Consider the following 7,600-nt stretch of genomic DNA (forward strand, 5'->3'; position numbering starts at 1 on the left):
GTATCTTTGGGGTAAATCCCCAAAAGTGCAATTGCTGGGTCATCGGGCAGGTCTATTTTTAACTCTTTGAGCAACCTCCACACAGTTTTCCAGAGTAGCTGCACCAGTTCACATTCCCACCAACAGGGCAAGAGGGTTCCCTTTTCTCCGCATCCTCTCCAACATTTGTGGTTTCCTGCCTTGTTAATTTTTCCCATTCTCATTGGTGTGAGGTGGTGTGTCACTGTGGTCTTGATTTGTATTTCCCTGATGGCAAGTGTTGGAGAGCATTTTCTCATGTACGTGTTGGCCATGTTGATGTCTTCCTCTGTGAGATTTCTCTTCATGTCTTTGCCCATTTCATGATTGGATTGTTTGTTTCTTTGGTGTTGAGTTTAATAAGCACTTTATAGATTTTGGAAACTAGCCCTTTATCTGATAGGTTATTGGCAAATATCTTCTCCCATTCTGTAGGTTGTCTTTTAGTTTTGTTGACTGTATCCTTTGCTGTGCAAAAGTTTCTTATCTTGATGAAGTCCCAATAGTTCATTTTTGCTTTCGTTTCTTTTGCCTTCGTGGATGTATCTTGCAAGAAGTTACTGTGGCCGAGTTCAAAAAGGGTGTTGCCTGGGTACTCCTCTAGAATTTTGATGGAATCTTGTCTCACATTTAGATTTTTCATCCATTTTGAGTTTATCTTTGTGTATGGTGAAAGACAGTGGTCTAGTTTCATTCTTCTGCATGTGGATGTCCAATTTTCACAGCACCATTTATTGAAGAGACTGTCTTTCTTCCAGTGGATAGTCTTTCCTCCTTTATCTAATATTAGTTGACCATAAAGTTCGGGGTCCACTTCTGGGCTTTCTATTCTGTTCCATTGATCTATGTGTCTGTTTTTGTGCCAGTACCACACTGTCTTGGTGGTGATCTGGCCCTGAACTTTTGTGTCTTGGGAGGTTTTTGATGACTGCTTCAATTTCCTCTCTGGTTATTGGCCTGTTCAGGTTTTCTATTTCTTCCTGTTCTAGTTTTGGTAGTTTTTGGCTTTCCAGGAATGCGTCCATTTCTTCTAGATTGCCTAATTTATTGGTGTATAGCTGTTCATAATATGTTTTTAAAATTGTTTGTATTTCCTTGGTGTTGGTAGTGATCTCTCCTTTCTCATTCATGATTTTATTAATTTGAGTCTTCTCTCTCTTCTTTGCGATAAGGCTGGATAATGGTTTATCTATCTTATTAATTATTTCAAACAACCAACTCCTGGTTCTGTTGACCTGTTCCACAGTTCTTCTGGTCTCGATTTCGTTGAGTTCTGCTCGAATCTGAATTAACTCTCTTCTTCTGCTGGGTGTAGGATCTATTTGCTGTTTTTTCTCTAGGTCCTTTTTGTGTAAGGTGAGCTTTTGTATTTGACTTCTTTCCAGTTTTTGAATGGATGCTTGTATTTCGATGTTTTTCCCTCTTAGGACTGCTTTTGCTGCAACCCAAAGATTTTAAACGGTTATATCTTCATTCTCATTAGTTTTCATTAACCTTTTTAATTCTTCCTTAATTTCCAGATTGACCCTTTCATCTTTTAGCAGGATAGTCCTTAACCTCCATGTGTTTGAGGTCCTTCCAATGTTCCTGTTGTGATTTAGTTCTAATTTCAAGGCATTATGGTCTGCGAATATGCAGGGGATGATCCCAGTCTTTTGGTATCGGTTCAGACCCGATTTGTGACCCAGTATGTGGTCTATTCTGGAGAAAGTTCCATGTGCACTTGAGAAGAATGTGTATTCAGTTGTGTTTGGATGTAAAGTTCTGTAGATATTGGTGAAATCTATCTGGTCCAGTGTATCATTTAAAACTCTCGTTTCTTTAGAGATGTTGTACTTAGACGACATATCGAGGGTAGAAAGAGCTAGATCGAAGTCACCAAGTATAAGTGCATAATTATCTAAGTATTTCTTCACTTTGGTTATTATTGATTTATATATTTGGCAGCTCCCACATTTGGGGCATATATATTGATGATTGTTAAGTCCTCTTCTTGGAGAGATCCTTTAATTATGATATACTGTCCCTCTTCATCTCTTACTACAGTCTTCTGGGTAAATATTAGTTTATCTGATATAAGGATGGCTACCCCTGCTTTCTTTTGAGACCATTTGAATGGTAAATGGTTCTCCAACCTTTTATTTTCAGGTTGTAGGTGTCCTTCTGTCTAAAATGAGTCCCTTTTAGACAGCAAATAGATGGGTCCTGCTTTTTATCCAATCTGAAACCCTGCACCTTTTGATGGGGTCATTAACCCCTTCACGTTCAGAGTTACCTGAGACATATGAGTTTAGTGTCACCATGATATCTATTCAGTCCTTGTTTTTGTGGATTGTTCCACTGAACTTCTTCTTAAAGGGGAATTTTAAGAGTCCCCCTTAAAATTTCTGGCATAGCTGGTTTGGAGGTCACATATTCTTTCAGTTCCTGCCTGTCTTGGAAGCTCTTTATCTCTCCTTCCATTTTGAATAAGAGCCTTGCTGGATAAAGTATTATTGGTTGCAAGTTCTTCTTGTTTAGGACCCTGAATATATCCTGCCAACCTTTTCTGGCCTGCCAGGTGTCTGTGGAGAGGTCTGCTGTTACCCTAATACCTCCCCATAAAAGTCAGGGATTTCTTGTCTCTTGCTGATTTGAGGATCATCTCTTTATCTTTGGAATTTGCAAGCTTAACTATTAAATGTCGATGTCTTGAACGTTTTTTTTTTAATTTTAGGGGGACATCTCTCTATTTCCTGGATCTGAATGTCTGTTTCCCTTCCCAGATAGGGAAGTTTTCAGCTGTGATTTGTTCAAATACATATTCTGGCCCTCTGGCCCTTTTGGCGCCCTAGGGAACCCCAATTAAACATAGGTTTTTCTTCCTCAGGCTGTCGTTTATTTCCCTTAATCTATCTTCATGGTCTTTTAATTGTTTGTCTCTTTTGTCTTCAGTTTCCCTCTTTGCCATCAACTTGTCCTCTATGTCACTCACTCGTTCTTCCACCTCGTTAACCCTTGTCGTTAGGACTTCTAGTTTGGATTGCATCTCATTCAATTGATTTTTAATTTCTGCATGATTGGATCTAAATTATGCATTCATGAAGTCTCTTGAGTCCTTTATGCTTTTTTCTAGAGCCACCAGTATCTGTATAATAGTGCTTCTGAATTCACTTTCTGACATTGAATTGGAACCCAGATTTTGTAACTCTGGGAGAGAGGACTGTTTCTGACTCTTTCTTTTGAAGTGAGGTTTTCCTTCTAGTCATTTTGCTCAGTGCAGAGTGGCCAAGAACAAGTTTATTGGGAAAAGGAGAAAAAGAGAGGAGAGAAAGAGGGAAAGAAAAGAGAAAAAAAGAAAATAGGAAGAAGAAAAGAAAAAAGAAGAAAAAGAGAAAGAAAAAGAAAGACAGGAAGAAAAAGGGTGGGGGAAACAAACAGAAATCAAAATGCAAAAGAAAAAAAAATAACACGGGGGAGTATCTTCTGATTCTGTATACTTTGAGTCCCTTGACTTCCCCTGCAACTTGTCGGTCTAGTTGGTCTTCTGAGGGGGAGGCCTGTTTTGCTGATTTTCAGGTGTTAGCACTTGGAGGAGCTGCTCTGCCCCCTGCCTGGTGCAGGACTAGGTGGGGTTTGTTTACCCCGTGAGGCCCGAGGAGGTACAACCCCAGGGGCGGCAGCCAGCTCTGGAGCCCTGGAGTCAGCTCCCGCAGTAGCTCCGGAGCTCTCAGTCTGCAAGGCTGGGTGGCCCCGGGGGTGGGCCGCTGATCTGCTCAGCTCAGGGCAGGAGCGTCCTTGGGGTCCTGGGCCCTCCCGGCCTCTGACTGTCCCGGGGGAGGCCGGATCCTGGGCTGTGTCCCGGGCACCCTGTGCTCCAAGGCCTGCGCTGTTGGATTCGGGCTCCCGGCCGCGCAGCCCCATCCATGGAGTTGCCGCCCGAGCCCCTCTGAGCTGCTCCCGGGTCCAGCCCGCACACGCTGTAGCCCTTTAGGGAGCTCGGCGTACTCTCCCCGGTGCGCAGTTCTCTGTTAATGTCCCAGGGAGCCTGAGGGCATCCCCGCCCTCCTGGGGTCCTGCTCTAACTCCCTGCAAGCACCTTTCCGCTCCGGAAGATTGGTGCAGCTCCTGCTTCTCTGGGACAATGCTTTCCTGTCCTAGGGGCACTCGCCCCATCCTAGCTCGGCTCCTCCTGGGGCCCTTTCCCCTTGGATGCCTTTTGTTTGTTTATTTCTTTTTTCCCCGTCTTCCTACCTTGATAGAAGTGCGAACTCTTCTCACTGTAGCATTCCAGCTGCTCTCTCTTTAAATCTCAGGCCGAATTCGTAATTTTCAGGATGATTTGAAAGTCATCTAGGTAATTTGGTGAGGACAGGTCATTTGGGACCTTACTCTTCCGTCAACTTGCCCCTCCTCCTGTAGACATCCTTATACCAGATAAGCTAAAGTTTAATCCCAAGACTTAGTAAGAATGCAGACGGACACTATATCATACTTAAAGGATCTATGCAATAAGAGGACTTAACAATCATCAATCTTTATGCCCGGAATGTGGGAGTTGCCAAACCTATCAATCAATTAATAACCAAAGTTAAGATATACTTAGATAATAATACACTTATACTTGGTGACTTCAATCTCGCGCTTTCTACACTCGATAGGTCATCTAAACACAACATCTCCACAGAAATGAGAACTTTAAATGATACACTAGACCAAATGGATTTCACAGATATCTACAGAACTTTACATCCAAATGCAACTGAATACACATTCTTCTCAAGTACACGTGGAACTTTCTCCAGAATAGACCACATACTGGGTCACAAATCAGGTCTGAACGGATACCAAAAGATTGGAATCGTCCCCTGCATATTCTCAGACCATAATTCCTTGAAATTAGAACTAAATCACATGAAGAAGTATGGAAGGATTTCAAGCAGGTGGAAGTTAAGGACCATCTTGCTAAAAGATGAAAGGGTTAATCAGGAAATTAGAGAAGAAATAAAAAGATTCATGGAAACTAATGAGAATGTAGATACAACCATTGAAAATCTTTGGGATACAGCAAAAGCAGTCTTGAGGGGGAAATACATCACAATACAATCATCCATCCAATCGCTGGAAAGATCTCAAATACAAAAGCTAACCTTGCACCTAAAGGAGCTGGAGAAAAAAACAGCAAATAGATCCGATGCCCAGCAGAAAATGAGAGTTAATAAAGATTTGAGCAGAACTCATGAAATAGAGACCAGAATTGTGGAACAGATTAACAAAACCAGGAGTTGATTCTTTGAAAGAAGTAATAAGATAGATAAAAGATTAGTCAGCTTTATTAAAAAGAAAAAAGAAAAGACTCAAATTAATACAATCATGAATGAGAAGGGAGAGATCACCACTAACTCGAGGGAAATACAAATGATTTTAAAAAACATTTTATGAGCAGCTATATGCCAATAAATTAGGCAATCTAGAGAAAATGGATGCATTTATGGAAAACACAAACTACCAAAACTGGAACAGGAAGAAGTAGGAAATCTGAACAGGCCAATAACCAGGGAGGAAATTGAAGCTGTCATCATAAACCTCCCAAGACACAAAAGTCCAGGGCCAGATGGCTTCCCAGGGGGATTCATCAAATGTTTAAGGAAGAAACAATACCTATTCTACTAAAGCTGTTCAGAAAGATACAAAGAGATGGAATAATTCCAAACTTGTTCTATGAGGCCAGCATCACCTTAATTCCAAAACCAAAGACCCCACAAAAAAAGAGAATTATAGACCAATATCCCTGATGAACATGGGTGCAAAAATTCTCAACAAGATACTAGCCAATAGGATCCAACAATACATTAAGAAGATTATTCACTATGACGAAGTGAGATTTATCCCCAGAATGCAAGGATGGTTCAATACTCGTAAAGAAATCCATGAGATTGATCATATCACCAGGAGAACAAACAAGAAACATATGATCCTCTTAAGAGATGCAGAGAAAGCTTTTGACAAAATACAGCATCCATTCCTGATCAAAACTCTTCAGAGTGTAGTGGCAGAGGGAGCATTCCTCAACATCTTAAAAGCCATCTATGAAAAGCTCACAGCAAATATGATTCTCAATGTGTAAACCTTGGGGGCCTTTCCCCTAAGATCAGGAACTGAAGACAGGGATGTCCAGGCTCACCAGTGCTCTCCAACATAGCAGCCTAGCCTCAGCAATCAGACAACATAACAAAATAAAAGGCATTCAAATTGACAAAGAAGAACTTAAATTCTCCCTCCTCGCAGATGACATGATACTGTATATAGAAAACCCGAAAGACACCACCCCAAGATTGCTACAACTCATACAGCAACTTGGTAGTGTGGCAAGATACAAAATCAAACCCAGAAGGCAGTGGCATTTCCATACACTCACAACGAGACTGAAGAAAGAGAAATAAAGGAATCAATCCCATTTACAACTGCACCCAAAAGCGTAAGACACCTAGGAATAAACCAAAGCAAAGAGGTAAAGGATCTATACCCTAAAAGTTATAGAACACTTCTGAAAGAAATTGAGGAGGACACAAAGAGATTGAAAAATATTCCATGCTCATGGATTGGAAAAATTAGTATTGTAAAAATATCCATGTTACCCTGGGCAATTTACATGTTTAATGCAATCCTTATCAAAATATCATGGACTTTCTTCAGAGAGTTGGAACAAGTTATCTTAAGATTTGTGTGGCATCAGAAAAAAAACCCGAATACCCAGGGAAATATTGAAAAATAATACCAAAGCTGAGGGCATCACGATGCAGATTTCAGGTTGTACTACAAAGCTGTGGTCATCAAGACAGTGTGGTACTGGCACAAATACAGACACATAGATCAATGGAACAGAAGAAAGAACCCAGAAGTATACCCTGAACTTTATGGTCAACTAATATTCGACAAAGGAGGAAAGACTATCCACTGGAAAAAATACAGTCTCTTCAATAAATGGTGCTGGGAAAATTGGACATCCACATGCAGAAGAATGAAACTGGACCATTCTCTTACACGATACACAAAGATAAACTCAAAATGGATGAAAGATCTTAATGTGAGACTAGATTCCATCAAAATACTAGAGGAGAACACAGACAACACCCTTTTGGCACTTGGCTACAATAACTTCTTGCAAGATACATCCATGAAGGCAAGAGAAACAAAAGAAAAAATGAACTATTGGGACTTCATCAAGATAAGAAGCTTTTGCACAGCAAAAGAAACAGTGCATAAAACTAAAGACAACCTACAGAATGGGAGAAGATATTTTCAAATGACATATCAGATAAAGGGCTAGTATCCCAGACCTATAAAGAACTTCTTAAACTCAACAGCAAAGAAACAAACCATCCAATCATGAAATGGGCAAAAGACATGAAGAGAAATCTCACAGAGGAAGACCCAGACATGGCCACAAGCACTTGAGTAAATGCTCCACATCACTGGCCATCAGGGAAATTCAAATCCAAAATAGAATGAGATACCACCTCACACCAGTGAGAATGGGGAAAATTAACAAGGTAGGAAACCACAAATTTTGGAGAGGTTGTTGAGAAAACGGAACCCTCTT

The sequence above is a fragment of the Vulpes lagopus genome, unplaced genomic scaffold (assembly GCF_018345385.1).
Source record: "Vulpes lagopus strain Blue_001 unplaced genomic scaffold, ASM1834538v1 ctg180, whole genome shotgun sequence".
Classification (NCBI taxonomy): domain Eukaryota; kingdom Metazoa; phylum Chordata; class Mammalia; order Carnivora; family Canidae; genus Vulpes; species Vulpes lagopus.